This window comes from Osmerus eperlanus, chromosome 27 (assembly GCF_963692335.1).
Source record: "Osmerus eperlanus chromosome 27, fOsmEpe2.1, whole genome shotgun sequence".
NCBI lineage: Eukaryota > Metazoa > Chordata > Actinopteri > Osmeriformes > Osmeridae > Osmerus > Osmerus eperlanus.
Window position 1 is genome coordinate 6032580 of NC_085044.1, and position 25535 is coordinate 6058114.

Consider the following 25535-nt stretch of genomic DNA (forward strand, 5'->3'; position numbering starts at 1 on the left):
GAGCCTGTCTTATCAAACACTGTAGATATATACAAGCTTAGAGTATAGAGTGGTTAGAATGGGCATTATAACCAGCTAACCACCTCTAATGCTCCAACTCCTACTTACATTTGAAAGTATAATTGTATTTGTACATGCAGAGAGACTGTGTCGTCATAGTTAATGTAAAGATGTTCATAATTATGTTCTTTACCTATAGAACAATGACCCTCCCTGGACCACAAACCCACACTACGATGACCTGACAGATGTCCCCTCCTCCATCTGACCTCCTGTAGTCTCTCAGCCTCAGAGACAAGTTGCCTCTCTCCAGCTCCTGGGTGACCAGACTCACTCTGCCCTCATAGCCCCTCCCCTCTATCACCTGGCCATTCTTATACAGGTTAATACACTCTGTTCATCAAACTACAGCTACATCAAAGTTCCCTCTAAACTGATCAGAACATGATTGTATGTGTTAATGGAGTTAGATTAACTGAAGTTCGGGAGGAAGATAGCGCACCAAGACTCCTCCTTCACTCCAATCAACTGATACGCATCAGCCCAGTTAAAGCACGGAGGAATGCGACCGAACCCAACTCCCCGTTTTCAATTACGAGTTCTGCATGAAGTCTCTTCCGTTCCTCTGGTCCTTGTGCTAGCATGTTATTGTTTGGCGTGCGTACATCTCGTTGCCTCTCTGTCTTCTCTGCTGCGTGTTTGCGTGTCTGCTGCTCCCGTTGCTGTTTCAACTCGTCGGCTCTTCGCCTCGTCTCCTGGCTCCCGCAGATCTCCTCCCGGCCCTGACGTCTACGGAGGAATGGACGTTCTGGACCTGTTCCCGTCGGACGACGAGTTCCCCTCCCGGCTGGAAAGGCGGTCCCGTCCCCGGCGTTCTGGCTGCGTCCCCGAGACCCCCGGTCGCTCCCCGTGTGGTGCTGCTCCGGGCTCCTCCGCCTCCCTGGGTGCCACGGCTCCACTTCCTGTTCCCGGGCGTCGGTTCTGCCGTCCTCCGAGGTCTCCGCCTCCCGGGCCTTCCGCTCGGGATGCTCCCGGGCTCGGCGGCTGGCCCCGGGCGGCCCCGCTTCCCTTCCTCCTCCAGCTCTTCGCGCTGCTCTCCATCTCCTAGCCCCGCCCGCTCCGCGGTCCGCCGCCTCGGACCTACCAGCGTAGCCGTCCGACTAGACCGTTGCCGGCCTGCAGCGCCTCCTCCGGGCTCGGGGGATCCGGTTGTCCCGGTTGGATCTGAAGGCTCGGCTCTTCCGCCTCTGCTTCGGGGACTCTGGGGGCCGGCGCGCCTCCCCGCTCCCACTCCCGCTCTGCCCTGCCTCTCCCACTGCAGGGCGCTGGGCAGCGCCATTGTGGGTTCCTGCCTCTTGCCTCGCCCCCCTCCCCCCGTTCCCCTCCCTCCCTCCCTGCTCCTCCTGCCCTCGCCGACCTTCCTGCCCTGTCCGCGGCGTTCATCGCCTCCATAAGCTCTCCGCCGGCTCTCTGCCCTGCGCCTGGCCCTGCCCCTGCTTGCTCTGGTCTGGCCCTGCCTCCTCCGGGCTGCGCCCCTCTAACCTTGCCCTGTGCCTTCCCTCCTGCAGGTGTCTTCGCTCCGGACATAATGCCCGCCCCGGCTGCTGCCCTTCCCGTCAGGACCCTGCCCGCCCCTGCCTCCACCTTCACGCTGGCCACGGTGCCTCCCCCTGCCCGCCCCGCGGCCCCCTCTGCCTCCAGACCTTCCCCCGTTTCTCCCTACCTCCAGCCATCCTCCAGGGTGATTACGTGGACCTGGCCGACCTTCTCCTCCCGTCCCAGGTCTCTGCCCCCCCGCACCATCGTTGGGTCCTGTGGCCCCGTCCTGCTCCGCCACCCTGAACCCGCCCGGCGACGGGAGCTCACGGCAGCCGAGTTCTTTTACGTGTTCTCCCTGTTCCGGGACGTCGTCTGTTCCTCATTTCCCAGGCGCCGGGCGGAGCTGGACGACTATCTCTCCCTCATCCTGCAGCTCGCCCTACGGTTCGGGGGCTCCGGGTTTTACACGTATCACGTCCGGTTCTCCTCCGAGGCCGCGGGGCGGCTCCAGCAATTCAATGAGGCCACCTACTGGGGCTCGCTGGACAATGAAATCTATTGTGGTGTTTTGGCTGCCCGGTCCGCCCTGCCCTGCTCCCTGTGTGGCGCTCCTTCCCACCCGTCCCTGGAGTGCACGGTCGCGGCCCGCCCGGCCCCTGAGCCTGGCCCCCGGCCCCCGGCCCGCTTTCGCCTCCTCCCGCCCCCCTGGCCCTCCCCACCCCATCACCCCGCTGCCCCTCCTGTCCTGACCGCCGGGGCCGCCCCATCCTGCTGCAGAAGGGGCGGATGATTCCCCGTCCTCTGGTTTCGGCTGCTACTACAACGGCTGCTGGTTCTCTTCCCCATGGCCTTCCAAGTTCCCTTCCTGCCCTTCTCCCTCACTGACCCCCTCATCCGCACTTCACGAGGTCTACCCCATCATCATCATCGCCGCCCTCCTCTGGGGCCATGAATGATCAAGCCAATCCATCCTCATCCACTCCGACAACACTGCCGTCGTCTCCTGGATCAATAAAGGCCGATCAGACCTTCCCCTCATTCGATCTCCTTTCCATCACCAGCTTCATCTCCAACGCTCACACGCACCTAGATCCCCGCTCTCCTTCCGCACGGCTCCCCCTCACTGCCGACCTGCTAGCCGCCTGCATACACACACTGCGCACTGGCTACTCCTCCCCTTCCACCGATTCCACCCTAGAGGCCATGTTCCTCCTGGCCTTCAGCTTCCTTAGGTGCTCACAATTTACTTCCACCTCCTCCACCTTTGACCCCTCTGCTCACCCATGCATCTCCGACATCACGCTACACTCCCCAGACACGCTCATCTTCACCCTGAAACGCAGCAAAACAAATCAAAGCGGGCCAGCCGTTCCCATCTTCCTCTTCCGCCTCAACTCTCCCCTCAGCCCCTATGAGTCTCTGCATAACCTGGTTCTTTCCAAAGCAGGAAGTCATGCCCTCCCCTCCAGCCCACTATTCTCCTGGACGACTTCCTCATTATCGGCCCCTCTTAATCTCCACTGGCGCAAGGCCCCCACACCGCATCAGGCTTGGCTCTGCTACCAGCCTCCACCAACCACATCAGGCTTGGCTCTGCTACCAGCCTCCACCAACCACATCAGGCTTGGCTCTGCTACCAGCCCTGCTTCAATAAAAGCCATCTATTCAATCGATGGTGTGATTACTGAACTCGTGAACCCTGTAAAGGTGTCTGCCTGTCCTCCCTCCATCACATTCTCTCTGCCATCTCCAGACCAGACTTCCTCTGTCCATATCAGGGCCTCAGACTCTGTGTTATGCCCCAACTTTAGTGGCCCTATGGGGCGAACAAACATTCCGCCACTGACCCAAAACAACTACTAAGAACACCTTTAAAAGTACCAAATCCATGGGATTTATTAATACATCATTTCACAACTATTAGACAAACATAGCAGAGCAACAAACTCCCAGGCTAAGAGGCAGCAAGACCAGCAGTCCCCAAGCTAGAAGCCTCTCCTGCAGCAGGAAACTGGAGTCTTTATCTGCTGCTTGATCACCTGGCCAGGTGCATCTCATCTGGCAATCATGGGGAACACAACCTGGGCGGAGCTACAGAAAAGGGAAGGGAGGTGACAAACGAAGAACACAACACATGTGGCCGTAACACCCCCACCCTTAAAACAATGAATAAATAGTGAGTCACATACGATAATACTAACAAGTTCACTGACCAATGTTTAATCATTGTACTCTGAAACAAAAATAGGGACTGCTTATTAAAAAAAGGTGTTAACTTAATGTCAGAGGGGAATCAAAAAGCTTGCCGTTATGACAAACAAAGGGTAACAAGGTCAAAGTTCATTCAAAAAGGGCCAATGAAGCTGCTGCTACTAGGTTCAAGGATAGCAGCCAAACAAATACGTAGCCATACAAAGTGGGTCCCACTCCCACAAGACACAAAATGGCTACCACCATGAGGTGAACAAACAAAGTTACTGCATTTACCCACAACCATACACAGCACCACAGGCGACCAACACAAAGTGGAGTGCAACAGACACAAACCAACAAGGGTCACAACAAGTAGACCACCTACAAAGTTGCTGTTATCCCAACAACAACACACAAGACCCAAGTGAAGTGAACTGCCACCACCACAACACAAAATGGACACCACGTGGTCTTCGTGATGGATGCAAGAAACCAGCAACACACAGTGACCTATATATGTAGTGGGTGTGGCCTTCCAATCCAAGATCCACTGATCTCTGGAGCGACCACATCCCACAAACAAAAAGGGCACAACACAACTAATTAGCTGCAATTCAAACACGTAAGAGCATCAACACACAAGTGGCCCAACCAAACGTGGACTACAACAACCACAACGCACAAATGGGTCACACAGTAGTCATCACTACTGTAGCACAGTCCACAGACAAAGCACGGTACCATCACACCTTCTCCTACCCCCGACAAGGAAAGGGTCTTCCCCCTTTGTCCTTCTCCCAGAGGAGAAGCTTCAAAGCTTCTGACCCAGCATGGGGTCAGATACAGAGGCCACACGGCCCACAGTATCAGACAAAGGATTTACAAGGAATAACTTTCTTATGTGGATTTACAAACATATTCTCAAGGACTACATGGCTCATGGACACTATTTCAATGACAGTAGTTGATGTGTTATAATGTGTGTTTTTCCCATTTACTTAGAACATTGTTTAATTGAGGTTTGATTATAACTTCCCTTCAAGTATAGTTAAGTCAGCCAATCTTGATATCAAAATGATTGTACCATACTAACAAAACCATTTACGAATGTTGTATTGTTATATTCTGAAGTTTGAGCATTCCATGGACAGTTGAAATAACGGAACTCAAAAGGTACAGCTACTTCACACCTAGGCAGATCTCAGGACGACGCCCAGGTGGGGGGAAACTGACCAATGAAAGAGGTCACCTTCACGGGGACCCCCCCCTTGTTCTTTGGAGTATAAAACCCCCAAACGTACAATCACCCTCGCTTGTTCGTAGGAATTAAACTGAAGTGAACGCGTCATTTCTAAACTATTCCTCTCAACCTGCAAATTCACTGAGCGCCCGGAACTTTGGCCAAAGATTCCGTTGTTCTATTTTCGTTGGACGATAACGAAACCATTGACTCTACCCTTCTTCAAACCGACAAAAGTAACTACGATTTGCAATATTTCTTACCTGTGACATATTGGCATGTTGTGATTAAATTGTTGATGTTTGATTGTATCTTACAAATGAGTTAGCTTAACCCTTGCTAAGTCAGTTGCCCTTGCTCGTCCATTGTTACCACAAAGGCCTACCTGTCCCTCTCTACCCCTCTCTCTCTCTCCCTCCCCCCTTTACACGCGCTCTACACAGCCACTGTGTTGCTCGCCCTCATTTGCATCCAGCCACTGTACTACTCTGACTAACCCATAACTTATCTGGTATTTGTTCATTATAATTACATTCTCCTAAATAAATCATTGTGTATAATATTCGCGTATCACTCACGTTATCTGATCTGCTCTACTTTCATAGAATTCACGACTCAAGATTAGACTGATTATTACGAAGGCTATTATTTAAATATTATTCAATAAGGTTTCCTCTATCCCTTTAACAATAAGAGGTGGTGCCCCCAAGAACTACATACTTTATTATAAATTAAGTATTGCTAATCCTAAACGAGCAAACCCCGCTACACTACACACAAAATGTTGCCAACTTACACCTAAGCTGCAACCAAACAGTGACCCAACAAATGTGAAGTGCAGTATCCACAACTCAAAGGTCACGCACCACAAGTTACTGCTCAATACCATATCAAAAATTACAGCTGCACAAGACAAAATTACCATGTAAAAATAGAAAGCCACTCAAAGATAGACCCGTTGCTGTGAATAGTGCAAATGACTGAACTGAACCTGTAGAAGCACCCCAACCTGTCTACCAAGATGGCTAATGTTCCTAGCTAGTCTTCAGTGGCGCCCTGGGAGGCTCCTTTAAACGTTAAGCTCTGTAAGCAGGTAGCAGACCCAATACAAAGCCTACTGCCACACCCAGAAAACGTACCCACGTTCAGGTATACCACCAAAAATAAAAAAGGCAAAATAACAAAGTGGCAAGACGCTATTGTCTGCCCGACGGCTATCTAAGTAGGACGCTCTCAAAACTCCAGGTCACTGAGGTGACTACCAGTCAAAAGCACTAAAGAAGCAACAAATTATCTAACAAAAGATGACCACTACGCAACACAAAGGCCATTAGCTACTCACAAAACCTTACAAACAGCCACCTCATGGATGTTCAATCCCGGACGAGCCCCCAATTGTTATGCCCCAACTTTAGTGGCCCTATGGGGCGAACAAACATTCCGCCACTGACCCAAAACAACTACTAAGAACACCTTTAAAAGTACAAAATCCATGGGATTTATTAATACATCATTTCACAACTATTAGACAAACATAGCAGAGTAACAAACTCCCCTTACTGATAGACACCATCACCTCACCCCCCTCCTCCCTGAGGGCCTGCTTAGCCAGACTGTCTGCACTCTGGAACCCACATCAGTTTTACCCACACCCCCATCCTCCTCACACCATTGTGACCTCGGAGCACCTCATCCAGCAGGTCCTGTCTACTGTGGGATGTGAAGGACTGTACACTCATCAGACCAGCACTAGAGTCTGAGCATATAACCACTCCAACCTCCTCCATCCACTGTAAGGCCAGTCAAATCACCAACAGCTCCACTGTAAATACAGCCAGGTGATCTTAGAAGCACTTTCAGACCATGACCTCTCTATCGGGTTTAACAAACGCTGCCCACTTGTGAATATTTGTAGTCATCCATTGTACACAGAAAGCACCCGACTACAGAACATCTCAGCCAAGTCGGCTCCCACCCTGTCCTCATACTGCCCCACTGCACAGTGTTAGGACCTGGGCTTGCACTGTGTCTAGCTTGGTCAGAGAAGAGCTGCTGCCCCATAGACAATACACCCATAATCTATAACTGCTCTAACCAGAACCACATACGTGTTCACATACACGTCTTGCACTTGGCAAACACTTTTTCAATATGATCAGCCCAGGTCAACCTCTCATCAAAATAGACCCCAGAAACCTGAGTACCTGCTCCCTCTCCAAATCATTCCCATACAACATCATGCAGACCTCCTCCACGACTTTCCTCCTGGTGAAGAACACAGTCTTCTACTTCTTAACCGAGAAGTTTGACTAACATCAGACCTGGACCCAGGCTCACGTGGATCTCAGGAGCAAAGCTTATTATGGGATACATCTGAATAATACTGTGAGTGTATCTCTGCTCACAGGTTTGACCATGAAGGCAGGGTTTTCAGATATTTAAATAATGGCACCATGGAACTTAAAATAAAACAATAGCAGTGTTATCTTCAAAATCTAAAATATATTGGTACATTCTTAACCTATAATGTTGTATGTCTTGAATCAGATATTTGAAATTACTCACCTGATGCTGAAGTTGTGTAGAAGGATATGAAACAGAAAGTTAAAACATCATTAAAACAGAACACATCAGTATACTGTGCGAGTTCATCTTAAACATTGATGATGAATAACATGTTATTGTCAGTAACCAGATTTGTTGAAAACAAGGATCCTCTATGAGATGCAGCTGCTGTATGTTAATGGTCCTACATCAACATACATCCGTGTAATCTATGGCGCTATGAGTTGCATGTTTTTTTCAACATGTTCTTCACTATGCACCACTGCTAAGTGAGCCTGTCTTATCAAACACTGTAGATATATACAAGCTTAGAGTATAGAGTGGTTAGAATGGGCATTATAACCAGCTAACCACCTCTAATGCTCCAACTCCTACTTACATTTGAAAGTATAATTGTATTTGTACATGCAGAGAGACTGTGTCGTCATAGTTAATGTAAAGATGTTCATAATTATGTTCTTTACCTATAGGACAATGACCCTCCCTGGACCACAAACCCACACTACGATGACCTGACAGATGTCCCCTCCTCTATCTGACCTCCTGTAGTCTCTCAGCCTCAGAGACAAGTTGCCTCTCTCCAGCTCCTGGGTGACCAGACTCACTCTGCCCTCTTAGCCCCTCCCCTCTATCACCTGGCCATTCTTATACAGGTAAATACACTCTGTTCATCAAACTACAGCTACATCAAAGTTCCCTCTAAACTGATCAGAACATGATTGTATGTGTTAATGGAGTTAGATTAACTGAAGTTCAGGAGGAAGATAGCGCACCAAGACTCCTCCTTCACTCCAATCAACTGATACGCATCAGCCCAGTTAAAGCACGGAGGAATGTGACCAAACCCAACTCCCCGTTTTCAATTACGAGTTCTGCATGAAGTCTCTTCCGTTCCTCTGGTCCTTGTGCTAGCATGTTATTGTTTGGCGTGCGTACATCTAGTTGCCTCGCTGTCTTCGCTGCTGCGTTTGCGTGTCTGCTGCTCCCGTTGCTGTTTCAACTCGTCGGCTCTTCGCCTCGTCTCCTGGCTCCCGCAGATCTCCTCCCGGCCCTGACGTCTACGGAGGAATGGACGTTCTGGACCTGTTCCCGTCGGACGACGAGTTCCCCTCCCGGCTGGAAAGGCGGTCCCGTCCCCGGCGTTCTGGCTGCGTCCCCGAGACCCCCGGTCGCTCCCCGTGTGGTGCTGCTCCGGGCTCCTCCGCCTCCCTGGGTGCCACGGCTCCACTTCCTGTTCCCGGGCGTCGCCTCGCCCCCCTCCGTTCCCCTGCGTCCCTCCCTCCCTGCTCCTCCTGCTTGGCTTCATCTCCTGCCCTCGCCGACCTTCCTGCCCTGTCCCCAGCATTCATCGCCTCCATGGGCTCTCTGCCGGCTCTCTGCCCTGCGCCTGGCCCTGCCCCTGCTTGCTCTGGTCTGGCCCTGCCTCCTCCAGGCTGCGCCCCTCTAACCTTGCCCTGTGCCTTCCCTCCTGCAGGTGTCTTCGCTCCGGACATAATGCCCGCCCCGGCTGCTGCCCTTCCCGTCAGGACCCTGCCCGTCCCCGCCTCCACCTTCATGCTGGCCACGGCGCCTCCCCCTGCCTGCCCCGCGGCCCCCTCTGCCTCCAGACCTTCCCCCGTGTCTCCCTCCCTCCAGCCATCCTCCAGGGTGATTACGTGGACCTGGCCGACCTTCTCCTCCCGTCCCAGGTGTCTGCCCCCCGCACCATCGTTGAGTCCTGTGGCCCCGTCCTGCTCCGCCACCATGAACCCGCCCGGCGACGGGAGCGCACGGCAGCAGAGTTCTCTTACGCGTTCTCCCTGTTCCGGGACGTCGTCTGTTCCTCATTTCCCGGGCGCCGGGCGGAGCTGGACGACTATCTCTCCCTCATCCTGCAGCTCGCCCTACGGTTCGGGGGCTCCGGGTTTTACACGTATCACGTCCGGTTCTCCTCCGAGGCCGCGGGGCGGCTCCAGCAATTCAATAAGGCCACCTACTGGGGCTCGCTGGACAATGAAATCTGTTTTGGCTGCCTGGTCCGCCCTGCCCTGCTCCCTGTGTGACGCTCCTTCCCACCCGTCCCTGGAGTGCACGGTCGCGGCCCGCCCGGCCCCTGAGTCTGGCCCCCGCCCCCCCCCGCTCGAACGATTTTTCTTTAGATTAGATTAATTTTTTACTTAGAGTTATTCCGTCTGTAGTGTTTTACCTTTTGTACTATTCAAAGCTAGATTAAAAACCATTCTGTTTAGTCAGTGTTATGGCTGATGAAGTGTGTGTCTGTGTGTATCATGCAACTGGAAATGACAAATAAAGAGAACCTGACCTGGTTTGTTACTTGTGTCACTAGTTGAATACGACGGGGAAAAGTGTGTTGTTATTTAGAGTTGATCTTGTCTGGAACAGACTTCCTGTTCCTACCTAGGGGGGCCGGTGCTGTCTTGGTGTCTAGGCTGTCTGCTGATCTGCTGCATTAGTTAACACTTGACCAGTGGGGACCTCACCCTTACTGTCATTGTAACTGTTATGTGTTCCTTTGCATTCTCTAATCCTGCTTTCTTCTCTCTGTCCTCCCTCCCCCCCCCCTGTGGTGTTGAGCTGTCAACCTCTGCCTGGCCGCCGGTCTGCCAACGTTGGACTTAGTCACCAGTGGACATCGGTCTATGACAGTCTGCCTACATTTGACTTAATTGCCCAGTGGACATCGGTCTCCTATGAAGGACAACACAGAGTTCCTGGTCCCTTCCTGTCCCTCTACCTGGCTGTCCTGTCATACTGTGCCAATCCCACCATTGCTTAAACTGACATGCGCCAATTCAGAGCAGTGTTGAACCCTGGATATCTGTGTTTCAACATCCATTTACACGTGTATTCTCTACTCCTAATGTATGACTATGTTTAGCCTGAGGTCTGCACCTCTCTGTCACTGACCATCTTTGGAGGAGGGAATCCCTCATTGAATTGCTCCTGCCAAGGTTTTTCGCAAATAGTTTTACGGGGAGTTTTTCCCTGTCTTCCTTGAAGGTTGGTTGAGGGGCATTGCTATGGGCATCTGTTAAGCCCTCTGTGACATTGCTTTTTACAAAGGACTATATGAATAAAATTAGATTTAGATGTGATTTTCCAGAGCAAAGCTTAAAGTGGACCTCAAGATCAATGCTTTTTATAGGATACAATCTGAATTATTCCATGTTTGTATCTCTGCTCTCAGGTTTGACCAATAAGGGAGGTATTTGAAATGTTATGTGGAAGAGGGTGGAACCACACAAATTAAGTAAAGTTAAGTTCACTTAATATAAAGTTATCAGATTTTTTTTAACAATCATGTCATAATGAAATAAAAGACAGTTGTCACCGCCACGGCCTGCTTGTGTTCTATTGTGTTTCTGTGTTTCCCTCTCCTGTGCCCCCTGTTGGTCTCTCTGTGTGTCTGTGTCCTGGGCGTGTCTCTCTCCCTCTCTCCTGGTTCCCAGCTCCACTAACACACCTGCTCCTCATCTACAATCAGCTCACCTGCCTTTCATCAACTCATCTCCTCCACAGTATAAGAACCCATCTCTCACTCCCAGACCTCGTCAGATTGTTGTTTCAGCTCCAGTGGTAGTGACATGCTTAAGACCTCTGTAGTCTTTCATTTAGCTCTTTGTGTTTGAATTCCAACAGTCTTTCCTTATGCTCAGGGTCATTCCTTGTCTGCCTGCCAGTCTTTCCTCCACTCCAGCCTGTCCACACCAGTCACCATCTCTCCTCAACTCCTACCATCATCTAAAAGAAACTTTCCTAGAACTCACCCCCCATGTATGTGTTGTGAACTTTTGACACCAGTAACATACTTTAGTGTAATGTTTACTATCTAAAAGATAAAGGCAATTGTTTTACTTAGTGTTGTTAAAAAGCAGAAGTTAGAAATTACTCACCAAAGAATTCTGTTTAAAAAGAGATGAAAAAGATAATTAAAATCATATTATATATTACCAACATGTTATTAACAAATGTTTGACAGTCAACAGAATTAACGTTAACAAGCCTATGCAATTAATACATCATTATTACATCATTATTATCGTAAGCAGAAGGGACCAAGAGCAAGGATAAAATGTTAGTAGTCCTACATCAACATACATCAGTGTAATCTATGTGTTCTGTGTTCAGGCTCTTTCATAAAGAGGATGACTGTTCGGCATCTCCACATATAAACATGTCATGTTTTACTGAGAGAATATAACAACTCAGAATGATCATCTTACACTATATCCAGTAAGATAATTAAGTGACGTCATATGCATTTGAGTGAATTGTTTGTTCATCATGTTCTTCACTAATTTGCATCACTGCTAAGTGATTTGAGCCTGTCTCTTCCAATACTGGACACATCTACAGGCTTAGAGTATAGAGGGGTTAGAATGGGCAGCATAACCAGATAAGTCAGAACACCTCTAATGCTCTAACTTATACATGTGAAAGTATAATTGCATTTGTGTACACAGAGACTGTAGAGTATTTTATAGTTCATGTAGAGATGTATATAATCATGTTCTGTAGCTTCAGAACATTGACCTTCCCTGGACCTCTGGGCCTCTCTCCAGCTCCTGGGTGACCAGACTCACTCTGCCCTCATAGGCCCTCCCCTCTATCACCTGGCCATTCTTATACAGGTTAATACACTCTGTTCATCAAACTACAGCTACATCAAAGTTCCCTCTAAACTGATCAAAACATGATAGTATGTTTTAATACATGTTAGAGGACAGCCTTGATGCATACTTTCTTTGCCAAAATATCTTAAATGTGAGAGTTTATAACACATTGGATTCATCCTCTCCTTATTAGGGTCCTTCTCTATGTGGTGTTATACCAGGGAGCAGGTTCAAGTGCAGCTTAGCAGCACAACTTATTATGGGATACATCTGAATAATACTGTGAGTGTATCTCTGCTCACAGGTTTGACCATGAAGGGAGAGTTTTCAGATATTTAAAAAATGGCACCATGACATTTAAAAGAAAGCAATAGCAGTGTTATCTTCAAAATCTAAAATATATTGGTACATTCTTAACCTATAATTTTGTATGTCTTGAATCAGATATTTGAAATAACTCACGTCGTTCTGAAGTTTTGTAGAAGGATATGAAACAGAAAGTTAAAACATCATTAAAACAGAACACATCAGTATACTGTGTGAGTTCATCTTAAACATTGATGATGAATAACATGGTAGTGTCAGTAACCAGATTTTTGGAAAGCAAGGATGCTCTATGAGATGCAGCTGCTGTATGTTAATGGTCCTACATCAACATACATCCGTGTAATCTATGGCGCTATGAGTTGCATGTTTTTTCAACATGTTCTTCACTATGCACCACTGCTAAGTGAGCCTGTCTTATCAAACACTGTAGATATATACAAGCTTAGAGTATAGAGTGGTTAGAATGGGCATTATAACCAGCTAACCACCTCTAATGCTCCAACTCCTACTTACATTTGAAAGTATAATTGTATTTGTACATGCAGAGAGACTGTGTCGTCATAGTTAATGTAAAGATGTTCATCATTATGTTCTTTACCTATAGAACAATGACCCTCCCTGGACCACAAACCCACACTACGATGACCTGACAGATGTCCCCTCCTCTATCTCACCTCCTGTAGTCTCTCAGCCTCAGAGACAAGTTGCCTCTCTCCAGCTCCTGGGTGACCAGACTCACTCTGCCCTCATAGCCCCTCCCCTCTATCACCTGGCCATTCTTATACAGGTTAATACACTCTGTTCATCAAACTACAGCTACATCAAAGTTCCCTCTAAACTGATCAAAACATGATAGTATGTTTTAATACATGTTAGAGGACAGCCTTGATGCATACTTTCTTTGCCAAAATATCTTAAATGTGAGAGTTTATAACACATTGGATTCATCCTCTCCTTATTAGGGTCCTTCTCTATGTGGTGTTATACCAGGGAGCAGGTTCAAGTGCAGCTTAGCAGCACAACTTATTATGGGATACATCTGAATAATACTGTGAGTGTATCTCTGCTCACAGGTTTGACCATGAAGGGAGAGTTTTCAGATATTTAAAAAATGGCACCATGACATTTAAAAGAAAGCAATAGCAGTGTTATCTTCAAAATCTAAAATATATTGGTACATTCTTAACCTATAATTTTGTATGTCTTGAATCAGATATTTGAAATAACTCACGTCGTTCTGAAGTTTTGTAGAAGGATATGAAACAGAAAGTTAATACATCATTAAAACAGAACACATCAGTATACTGTGTGAGTTCATCTTAAACATTGATGATGAATAACATGTTAGTGTCAGTAACCAGATTTGTTGAAAACAAGGATGCTCTATGAGATGCAGCTGCTGTATGTTAAAGGTCCTACATCAACATACATCCGTGTAATCTATGGCGCTATGAGTTGCATGTTTTTTCAACATGTTCTTCACTATGCACCACTGCTAAGTGAGCCTGTCTTATCAAACACTGTAGATATATACAAGCTTAGAGTATAGAGTGGTTAGAATGGGCATTATAACCAGCTAACCACCTCTAATGCTCCAACTCCAACTTACATTTGAAAGTATAATTGTATTTGTACATGCAGAGAGACTGTGTCGTCATAGTTAATGTAAAGATGTTCATAATTATGTTCTTTACCTATAGAACAATGACCCTCCCTGGAGCACAAACCCACACTACGATGACCTGACAGATGTCCCCTCCTCTATCTGACCTCCTGTAGTCTCTCAGCCTCAGAGACAAGTTGCCTCTCTCCAGCTCCTGGGTGACCAGACTCACTCTGCCCTCATAGCCCCTCCCCTCTATCACCTGGCCATTCTTATACAGGTTAATACACTCTGTTCATCAAACTACAGCTACATCAAAGTTCCCTCTAAACTGATCAGAACATGATTGTATGTGTTAATGGAGTTAGATTAACTGAAGTTCGGGAGGAAGATAGCGCACCAAGACTCCTCCTTCACTCCAATCAACTGATACGCATCAGCCCAGTTAAAGCACGGAGGAATGCGACCGAACCCAACTTCCCGTTTTCAATTACGAGTTCTGCATGAAGTCTCTTCCGTTCCTCTGGTCCTTGTGCTAGCATGTTATTGTTTGGCGTGCGTACATCTCGTTGCCTCTCTGTCTTCTCTGCTGCGTGTTTGCGTGTCTGCTGCTCCCGTTGCTGTTTCAACTCGTCGGCTCTTCGCCTCGTCTCCTGGCTCCCGCAGATCTCCTCCCGGCCCTGACGTCTACGGAGGAATGGACGTTCTGGACCTGTTCCCGTCGGACGACGAGTTCCCCTCCCGGCTGGAAAGGCGGTCCCGTCCCCGGCGTTCTGGCTGCGTCCCCGAGACCCCCGGTCGCTCCCCGTGTGGTGCTGCTCCGGGCTCCTCCGCCTCCCTGGGTGCCACGGCTCCACTTCCTGTTCCCGGGCGTCGGTTCTGCCGTCCTCCGAGGTCTCCGCCTCCCGGGCCTTCCGCTCGGGATCGCTCCCGGGCTCGGCGGCTGGCCCCGGGCGGCCTCGCTTCCCTTCCTCCTCCAGCTCTTCGCGCTGCTCTCCATCTCCTAGCCCCGCCCGCTCCGCGGTCCGCCGCCTCGGACCTACCAGCGTAGCCGTCCGACTAGACCGTTGCCGGCCTGCAGCGCCTCCTCCGGGCTCGGGGGATCCGGTTGTCCCGGTTGGATCTGAAGGCTCGGCTCTTCCGCCTCTGCTTCGGGGACTCTGGGGGCCGGCGCGCCTCCCCGCTCCCACTGCAGGGCGCTGGGCAGCGCCATTGTGGGTTCCTGCCTCTTGCCTCGCCCCCCTCCCCACTCCCCCCTTCCCCTCCCTCCCTCCCTGCTCCTCCTGCCCTCGCCGACCTTCCTGCTCTGTCCGCGGCGTTCATCGCCTCCATGGGCTCTCCGCCGTCTCTCTGCCCTGCACCTGGCCCTGCCCCTGCTTGCTCTGGTCTGGCCCTGCCTCCTCCGAGCTGCGCCCCTCTTACCCTGTGCCTTCCCTCCTGCAGGTGTCTCCGCTCCGGACATAATGCCCGCCCCGGCTGCTGCCCTTCCCGTCAGGACCCTGCCCGCCCCTGCCTCCACCTTCACGCTGGCCACGGTGCCTCCCCCTGCCCGCCCCGCGGCCCCCTCTGCCTCCAGACCTTCCCCCGGGTCTCCCTCCCTCCAGCCATCCTCCAGGGTGATTACGTGGACCTGGCCGACCTTCTCCTCCCGTCCCAGGTCTCTGCCCCCCGCACCATCGTCGGGTCCTGTGGCCCCGTCCTGCTCCGCCACCCTGAACCCGCCCGGCGACGGGAGCTCACGGCAGTCGAGTTCTCTTACGCGTTCTCCCTGTTCCGGGACGTCGTCTGTTCCTCATTTCCCGGGCGCCCGGCGGAGCTGGACGACTATCTCTCCCTCATCCTGCAGCTCGGTCCTCCCTACGGTTCGGGGGCTCCGGGTTTTACACGTATCACGTCCGGTTCTCCTCCGAGGCCGCGGGGCGGCTCCAGCAATTCAATGAGGCCACCTACTGGGGCTCGCTGGACAATGAAATCTATTGTGGTGTTTTGGCTGCCCGGTCCGCCCTGCCCTGCTCCCTGTGTGGCGCTCCTTCCCACCCGTCCCTGGAGTGCATGGTCGCGGTCCGCCCGGCCCCTGAGCCTGGCCCCCGGACCCCCGCCCGCTTTCGCCTCCCCCTGCCCCTCCCCACCCCATCACCCCGCAGCCCCTCCTGTCCTGACCGCCGGCGCCGCCCCCTGCTGCAGAAGGGGCGGATGATTCCCCCTCCGCTGGTTTCGGCTGCTACTACAACGGCTGCTGGTTCTCTTCCCCATGGCCTTCCAAGTTCCCTTCCTGCCCTTCTCCCTCACTGACCCGCTCATCCGCACTTCACGAGGTCTACCCCATCATCATCATCGCCACCCTCCTCTGGGGCCATGAATGGTCAAGCCAATCCATCCTCATCCACTCCGACAACACTGCCGTCGTCTCCCGGATCAATAAAGGCCAATCAGACTCCATCACCGCCATGCCCTTCATCCGCCGCCTCACTTGGCTTTCAGTCACACATCAGTTCATCATCAGAGCCGCTCACATCCCCGGTCACCACAACACCATTGCTGACTCCCTCTCCCGTCTCTCCCTCCACAAATTCAGACGCTTGGCCCCCTTGGCCCCTTCCCACTCCGGTCCCTCCGTTTTCCTGTACAACCTTCCCATGACGGCACCCCTCCACAACCTTCACCTCCACACCCAAGATGCCATCCTCCAAGGTCTGTCCCCCCGTACACTCTCCACCTACTGGACAGCCTGGAAGTGCTTCAAGTCCTTCCACACTGCTCCACCTTCCCCTCATTCGACCTCCTTTCCATCACCAGCTTCATCTCCTACGCTCACACGCACCTCTCCATCCGCACTTCCACCATCCACGTGTACCTCAGTGGCATCAACTTCTTTTGCAAGTTGCTCTCCGGTTCCCCCTGCACAGCCATCTCCCACAGTCAGACCTCCCTCCTTATGAAAGGCCTTAAGCGCCTAGATCCCCGCTCTCCTTCCGCACGGCTCCCCCTCACTGCCGACCTGCTAGCCGCCTGCATACACACACTGCGCACTGGCTACTCCTCCCCTTCCACCGATTCCACCCTAGAGGCCATGTTCCTCCTGGCCTTCAGCTTCCTTAGGTGCTCACAATTTACTTCCACCTGCTCCACCTTTGACCCCTCTGCTCACCCATGCATCTCCGACATCACGCTACACTACCCAGACACGCTCATCTTCACCCTGAAACGCAGCAAAACAAATCAAAGCGGGCCAGTCGTCCCATCTTCCTCTTCCGCCTCAACTCCCACTATTCACCACGGAATCAGGTCGCCTCCTGTTTTTGGTTCCACCATCATCTCCGCCTCCTCCTCGCCAAATCAGGTAACGACCCTTCTCTTTACTCAGCACATTCTTTCAGGATCGGTGCGGCCTCCTCAGCTTCCATCCAAAGCGTGGCCGACCACACCATCCAGCTCCTGGGTCGCTGGTCCTCCCAGGCATACCGCTCGTACGTCAGGACCAACCTCCCTGACCTTCACCACACTCAGGCTGGCATCAGCCTCGCTGCAGCCCGCTAGGTGAGTCTGTTCCTTTTGGGGATCTGCTTGAGCTGCTGCTCGGCCGTGACCCAGGTATTAACAGATTCTACCAACATCTGTTCCCCTTGCTTTGCACCTTTGACATGCCCCTGGGCCCTCACTGTTACCACGGACGCTGCAGGTATGTATACTTTCTCTTTACCAGCTAATCTAGCCATGGCCTTCTTGTCAACTTTACATTTTTGCACTTGCTGGATAACATTTCTCCAATCCCAATCTAACTCTCCTCCTAAAGTAGTCTTAAATTCGGAATGTACTAACTATCAACACCTGTTGATAATGTTCATACCTATAATTCCAGGCACTGACATCTGGAGACTCTGAGGATCTTTCACCACCAAGAACCCACAGTCTGGAACTGTCATGCCCATTGTCTCAACCACTAACTCTAGACACCCCAGATAGGGTATGTCTAAACCGTTGGCTGCTGTTAACTTGAGCCAACCAGATGTCTAGAGCATATCTTCATCCTCCCTGCCCAAAAGAAGAACCCTTCTGAAATAATACTTACTCGACTGCCTGTATCCAATAGACAAGATGCTACAACCCCCCCAATCTTGATCTCCACTACAGGACATGTTCCCACAGCACGCTCTAATAACTGGTCATGAGATGGGCTGACTTTAGATGAGTCTGAGGTGCACCCCCGAACTGCTCGACTCAACACAACCGGGGGTCTCGTTTCCCTGCACACCAGACACAGTGCTATCTTTTCCGGTTACATTTCCCTTTGTGGGACAATTCCTAGTGATACGTCCCTCTGACTGACACTGAAACATATGGGTTTGCCTTCCTCTGTGAATTGTGGTTGTGTCTGCAGGTTACTGCTAGTCCTTCTACTAGTGCCTACCTCTGGAGTAACGAGATTCTTTACAGCCTGTGTTAACTCACTCATGGCTTTACCTTGCTCTGCAACTACCCTCAAAACATCCTCCAAAGTAACTGACTTCTGCTCCCAGCCTGTCCACAACATTCACCATCACTCCTCAACTCCTACCATCATCTACAAGAAACCTTCCTAGACCTCACCTCATCTCTCATGTCTGTGTTGTGAACTCGGGTTCACTCTGAACTTTTGACAACACTAACATACTTTAGTGTAATGTTTACTATCTAACAGATAAAGGTAATTTTTTTTACTTAGTGTTGTTATAATGCAGAAGTTAAAAATTACTCACCCCAGCCCACTGTTTTAAAAGAAATGAAAAAGATCATTAAAACATCAATCATATTACAATATAGTACCAACATGTTATTTACAAATTTGTGAGTCAACAGAATTAACGTTAACGAGCCTATGAAATGAATACATCATTATTATCATAAGCAGATGAACTAAGAGCAACAATAAAATGCTGCTCTATGTGATACCGCTGCTCTATATCAGTAGTCCTACATCAACATACATCAGTGTAATCTATGGAGCTCCTGTGTTCTGTGTTCAGGCTCTTTCATGAAGAGGATGACTGTTCTTCATCTCCACATATAGACTACAGCATTTCATGTTTTACTGAAAGAATATAACATCTCAGAGTAATCATCTTCAACCCAGTAAGATAATTAATTAATTACAATACTGTACATCTCTACAAGCTTAGAGTATAGAGGGGTTAGAATGGGCAGCATTACCAGATAAGTCAGAACACCTCTAATGCTCTAACTCATAATTACATGTGAAAGTATAATTGTATCTGTACAGACAGAGAGACGGTGTTGTCATAGTTCATGTAGAGATGTGCATAGTCATGTTCTGTAGCTGTAGAACACTTACCCGTGTCCCATAGATGCACAGCCTCCTCCTCCTTCTGTCCTCCATAGGTGACCTGACAGATGTACACTCCATCATCTGACTCCTTGAAGTCTCTCAGCCTCAGAGACACGTTGCCTCCCTTCAGCTCCTGGGTGACCAGACTCACTCTGCCCTCATAGCCCCTCCCCTCTATCACCTGGCCATTCTTATACAGGTAAATACACTCTGTCTTCTTAAACCACCTGATTGTCATGGCAGCAGCGCTGGTCTCAGGAGAGAGGTGACATGGGACGGTAACATCCTTTCTCCTATCAGCCTGCACAACCCTCTCTGGTACCCTGAGTTTAAACTCATCTGTTGGGGAGAAGAGAAACAGTACTGACATCTCTGCAGGTGCATGACAAGTATACAGTCTGCATCTATGAAGTGACAATCACACACAGACTCTATATGCTCTATACACACTCAACCTAGAGAGACGTGTAGGAAGAATCTAAACTCACATCACTAGCAAACATGAAGGACAGCATGGATGATAATGTAACCAGTAAGGAGAGGTTATATACAACACAGCAGCATGGATGGTTGTAGAGAGGGTTACACACAACACAGCAGAATGATAGCATACAAACAAACATAATGTTGGTATACTGTATATGTTCATTTAGTATTGAATGTGTTCATTTAATGTCTAGAGGGATGCAGACATCCCAACCTGCAGAGACTCATCCCCCCCCCCCCCCCCCCGGGACGCAATCCGGACGCATGATGTACATCATGTACATGATGTACATGATGTACATGATGTACCCCCTCAACCTGCACATACCCCCCCCCCTCCCCAGACGCAATCACGACGCGCGATATGCTGCACCTATCTCTACAAGAAATGCCCATTAGACAGTCTCTCGCTCGCTCGAAATACAAAATCCCCGATTTCCGGGAGATTGTACAGCGTTTGCGGGCGTCAGGGAGACGCTATTGAAATGCGGGAGACTCCCGGACCTTCCGGGAGACTTGGGATGTCTGGGGATGTCAGATTGTGAACATATTTGTACATGTTTGTACATTTATACTTAATGTTTCAATGCAAACAATGACTACTTGTGTCCACTTACTGTGTTGTCCGGCCTCTGCCATGTGTCCTTCCTGTATAGAGACAGTTACAACACTTGATCATGCTAAAACATTACAAAACATGACCGTTTCATTATTGTTCGATTTGACATGGCAAACCACAAGGACTATATTCTTCTGACCTTTGAGTCACACAGAAACATGTTTTTGCTGCTGTTTCCTCAATACGGACATGAACACATCAAGATCTTTTCTTACCTTTTCTGAACTTGAATTCCAATACTTTATCAGACAGATGTTTAATATAAATCTCTAGCTGCCTGTAATTCATACCTTTCCCTGGGGTTGAGGGTGGAGAAGGAGTAAGCGTTTAGGAGTGGGGATTCAAGGACAGTAAATCAGGAACAGATTCAAGGAGTCGAAGAACAGGTTTAGCAAGGCGGTGAGAAAGGCTAAACGACTGTACTCTAAGAGACTAAAACACCAGTTCTCTGCTAACGACTCTGCTTCTGTCTGGAGAGGGCTCAGGCAGATCACCAACTACCAGCCCAGAGCCCCCCACACCACTAACAACTCTCGCCTGGCCAACGACCTTAACAAGTTCTACTGTCAATTTGAAAGACAATTGGACTGTCCTGAACAACACCTACCCACTTTAGAGCCCCCCCCCCCCCATCACCATAGAGACGACTCTCTCCATTCAGGAAGGAGAAGTTAACAGACTGTTCAAGAGTCAGAACCCCCTCAAAGCAGCTGGGTCGGACTCTGTCTCTCCAGCCACCCTCAAGCACTGTGCTGACCAGCTGTCTCCGGTGTTCACCAACATCTTCAACACCTCCCTGGAGACATGTGATGTGCCAGCCTGTCTCAAGTCCTCCACCATCATCCCTGTGCCCAAAAAGCCAAGGCCAACAGGACTTAATGACTACAGACCCGTCGCCCTGACCTCTGTGGTAATGAAGTCTTTTGAGCGCCTAGACCGCGAAGACCAAAACCTCACACCATGAGAACAGTTTCTTCCCTCCTGTAACTAGCCTTATCAACAAGGCCCCCAACTGACACTCTGTCACTTTATCACATACAGCCCTACTGCACTCTCAGATTGTTAGTTTTATTTTATATTTGTAGTGAGGTCCACAAGACCACACGGAGCCAACATCTTGCCACACCTGAAGAGTGATTCAATCACATCAGAATCAGCCCTTGTGACACCCTCAGTATGCTGATTACCCACCAAACGCCGATGCAAAGGAACCATAGAATGGGGGGGGGACCTCCCCAATCTACCAAATCAGCCCTCCTGCTAGCTTGCAAGCTTCAAAGGGCCTGATTTAGACAACACGTCTCCAGCGACCATTTGCTATCCGTTTCGGCGGCGATTTGAACAAAGAACTTACCTTGATCAGAACTTTTGAGGAAAGTTCTTGAGACTTTACCACAAGAGTACAAGGTGGAGAATTATGAGAGGGATATTTGTGTTATGTTTGTTACTTTGTTTTAATGTTGTGTTCACTGAAATCTTGATTCTAGTAACAACTCCTTCTTCCTGAAAGATAACCACGTCATTCTTGGTATCTACACGAAGCTATCATAATAAAACAATCATTCAACTATATTTTGTAACTGTACCAAGATGTCCAGAACAATATTTGAACCATCGAATGATCAGCCAGAGATCAGATCACACCTTTGGTAGGTGTGAAGGAAGGAGGGGGGAGTTGAGAACCCAGCTTCCCCCAATCCACATCTGACCCCAGACGGGTCCTCCCTCGAACTGTATAAAGCCCTAAGATGACCATCAATCTCGGACTCCAGCGAAACCGACCATGGCATGAACGCCATCAGGATTGGCGTTCCAAAGGACGTCGCCAAGCTTCTCCTGAGATTCAACTTCATAGTGAACGCGTCACTATCGGACGTTTCAACAGAAGAACCAAAAACGCAATTCCAAATGCGACTTCACTGAGATCCCGCAGACTCAGTCACATGACCCAGCGCAGCCGCGCTGTGACTTCAGATTCTTCAAATGGACCTTTGGCGCAAACCGCCCTCAACATCATTGATCAACCCCTGATCAAACGTAACTATGGCTAACGCTCTTTCCTCCTCGACATGGCATTGGCGTGAGCTCTGTTTATGATTTGTAAGGATGTAATCACTGACTGTACAATTTCTGCCTTTCTTTAAGTTAGACCATTTCATTCTGTTCATTGAAACCAATCTCTCATATCAAACCCATAATCCAATTTTTCATAAGATCTGTTTACCTTACTTGAATAAATTCATTGTAAAGATATTTTGACGTGCGTGTTCACTGATGTTACGATTGGCTCTACTCTTAGAACGAATTCATTCCTTAAGATTAGACTGATTATTACGAAGGCTATTATTTAAATATTATTCAATAAGGTTTCCTCTATTCCTTTAACAATAAGAGGTGGTGCCCCCCCCCCCCAAGAACTACATACTTTATTATAAATTAAGTATTGCTAATCTTAAACGAGCAAACCCCGCTACATATTTTATATTGTATAGTTCTGTCCGTATGTTCATACATGTATACTGAATGTATCAATGCCATGATAACTAGTTAACACTTAGTGTGGTTTCCTACCTCTGCCATTTTCCCTCCCTTTATAGAGAAAGATAGAAAACATGATCATGACTATGGCAAACATTCTCAGTTTTCTTTCAGTCTTACTACAGCATCTGCTAGATGAATGTTCCAGTCTTTAGAATGTGGAGATTGTTTCTGAACAATTGGAAACACCAGCTGTAGTTCTGGAAGGTAGAATATGACTAGAATACGACTAGAATATCAAAGTTGTACATTACCTACAATGAACGCAAACCCTTTCATTTTTTAAACATTGTGTACATCATACACGATGGTACAAAGCAATGAACAATATTCTAAACCTTTTCTCAATGCTGTGTGAAGAGATTTTACTTAAGTGTAGTGTTTACTTCATATAGACAGAGACTTACATGTAATTGTGTCCACGATTTCTGAGAACCGACTAACCAGACCAGTCAGACTTCTCAACGGCTGTGGAGAATGCTGAGAGCCAAGCAGAACTGTTTCACGCATGAATAAAGATCATGTTTTATAACATGATTCTGACACATACATTCAAAATATGTTGACAGAAGTCTATATGGTATCTTCCAAAGTATCAGTCTTCTTGAAGCACTTACATATCCCCTAGATGCGTCTTTGATTATGGAAAATGTGTTCACTGGTATTTGATTTGTTCTCTTCCTCCTGTCTGTACACACGCACACAGGGAACAGCTGGAATGAGGAAACAGGGATGTCAGGTGCTGTCTTTATCTAACCAGTTTAGCAGCCTTGATTGTTAACACTGGTAACATTAAACAACAGTCCAGCTCTCGAATGATGTGAAGCGATATATTTAGGTCTGTTAGGCCCAGGCATTCACACAGAGGTTATGGAGTTACACAGACTGTTCCTTGGCATCAACTACAGTAACACTGTTACAACCAGGCACTTCTGGTCCTTGATTATCTGCAGCACTTCATACATGCACTATTATAGGTCGCTTTGGATAAAAGCCTGCTAAATTAAATGTAAACGATAATACCAAAATATGCAACACTTTAATGACACATTCAAACATCATATCATGTGTAACATGCAGGCAGAGTCGGAGGCCTTGGGACGATTTAAGCACATTTACATTTAAATTGAGTCATTTAGCAGACGCTCTCATACAGAGCGACTTACAGTAAGTACAGGGACATTCTCCCCGAGGCAAGTAGGGTGAAGTGCCTGGCCCAAGGACACAACGTCATTTTGCACGGCCGGGAATCAAACTGGCAACCTTCAGATTACCAGCCCGAATCCCTAACCGCTCAGCCACCTGACTCCCACACATACATGCGTTTAAAAACAAAGGCGTCCAAACTAAAGATTAGAAGGGGGCGTCTTCTCTTCAGTGAGCCATGCTCCTCCCAGCAACTCTCCTCAGCCTGCACCGGTTGCAAGAAAGACACCGGTTAGTTCAATCACCAATCTAAGTTGCTGGAGACCAGCGCTCATCCTCTGCTCCCTCTCGTTTCCTCGTCCTCCTTCTTCTGAGCTCCGCTGCTCTGGTTTGTGGACCGGCAGGCTGATCGCTGACAGGGCCCAGCCGTGCAGCCTGTCAGTGGAGCGTGTGGTGGATAGACGAGTGTACACTCTGCCCACCTGACCTGTCCACGTGGAACATGTAGAAAGATCACCAGCGTCTGTGTCATGAAGGAGGAGAATGGCAAGTCCCGGCTTCCTAAACTTTGAGAGGCACGATGACGCGCAAGAAGCTTTGGATGACATGAAAGGAATGGAGATGAGCAGCAAGCTGATCTGTGTCGGTCGTGCCCAGAAGAGGTTAGAGCGTCAGTCCAAGCTGATCTGTGTCGGTCGTGTCCAGAAGAGGTTAGGGCGTCAGTCCAAGCTGATCTGTGTTGGTCGTGCCTAGAAGAGGTTAGAACATCAGTCCAAGCTCAAGCGTGGGTTCCAGCAGAAGCAGCTCCATGACCTAACCCTTCTAAGCAGCAGGTGAGCAGACTTCAGTCGCTCAGTAAAAAGAGAGTGCTGTCTCTAGTGCGCTCTCTTTCTATGTTTAGACAATATTCAAAAATGAACTCCACATTGTACTAACCCTTATCAGCACATGAGTGCCCAGATCCAGGCCAAGGACCAGACTCAGCCTCAGGCCCAGGTCCAGTCTAAGATTCAGGTCTTGACCCAGGCTAATGCTCTGATCCAGACCCAGCCTCAGGTCCTAACCCAGCCTCAGGTCCAGACCCAGGCCCACATCCTTGCCTTTGTGTCTATGCAGCAGGTATGTATGTGACCGGCAAGTAATTCGACTACGTCACCTAAGTTTAAAGGTACACAGGAACTCTAAGCTCCAAGAAAGGTTTGTATTGGGAGGGAGGAGCAGTGTGTGGGATACCCAGACAAAACAGACTTAAAACAATTGAGCAGTAAAATACAGTTTTAATGAAAGTATTAGTTCCAAGAGAGGCGGGCATGGATCCAGTCTTTGTGGAGTGCCGTCCTCTG

The 25535-nt window shown here is 49.0% G+C and overlaps 1 protein-coding gene and 1 long non-coding RNA gene across 3 annotated transcripts in view; both read right to left on the reverse strand.

Moving 5' to 3' along the window:
- Positions 1 to 25535, reverse strand: part of LOC134013977 (trichohyalin-like) — a 77992-nt gene that overhangs the window by 25414 nt on the left and 27043 nt on the right. The gene's annotated exons all lie outside the window — the stretch shown is intronic.
- LOC134013988 (uncharacterized) lies at positions 19416 to 23739 on the reverse strand. Its single transcript, XR_009929009.1, has 3 exons — positions 23454 to 23739; positions 20507 to 20537; positions 19416 to 19742 (listed from the first exon to the last, which is right to left on the reverse strand). It is a non-coding gene; the product is annotated as an uncharacterized LOC134013988 (long non-coding RNA).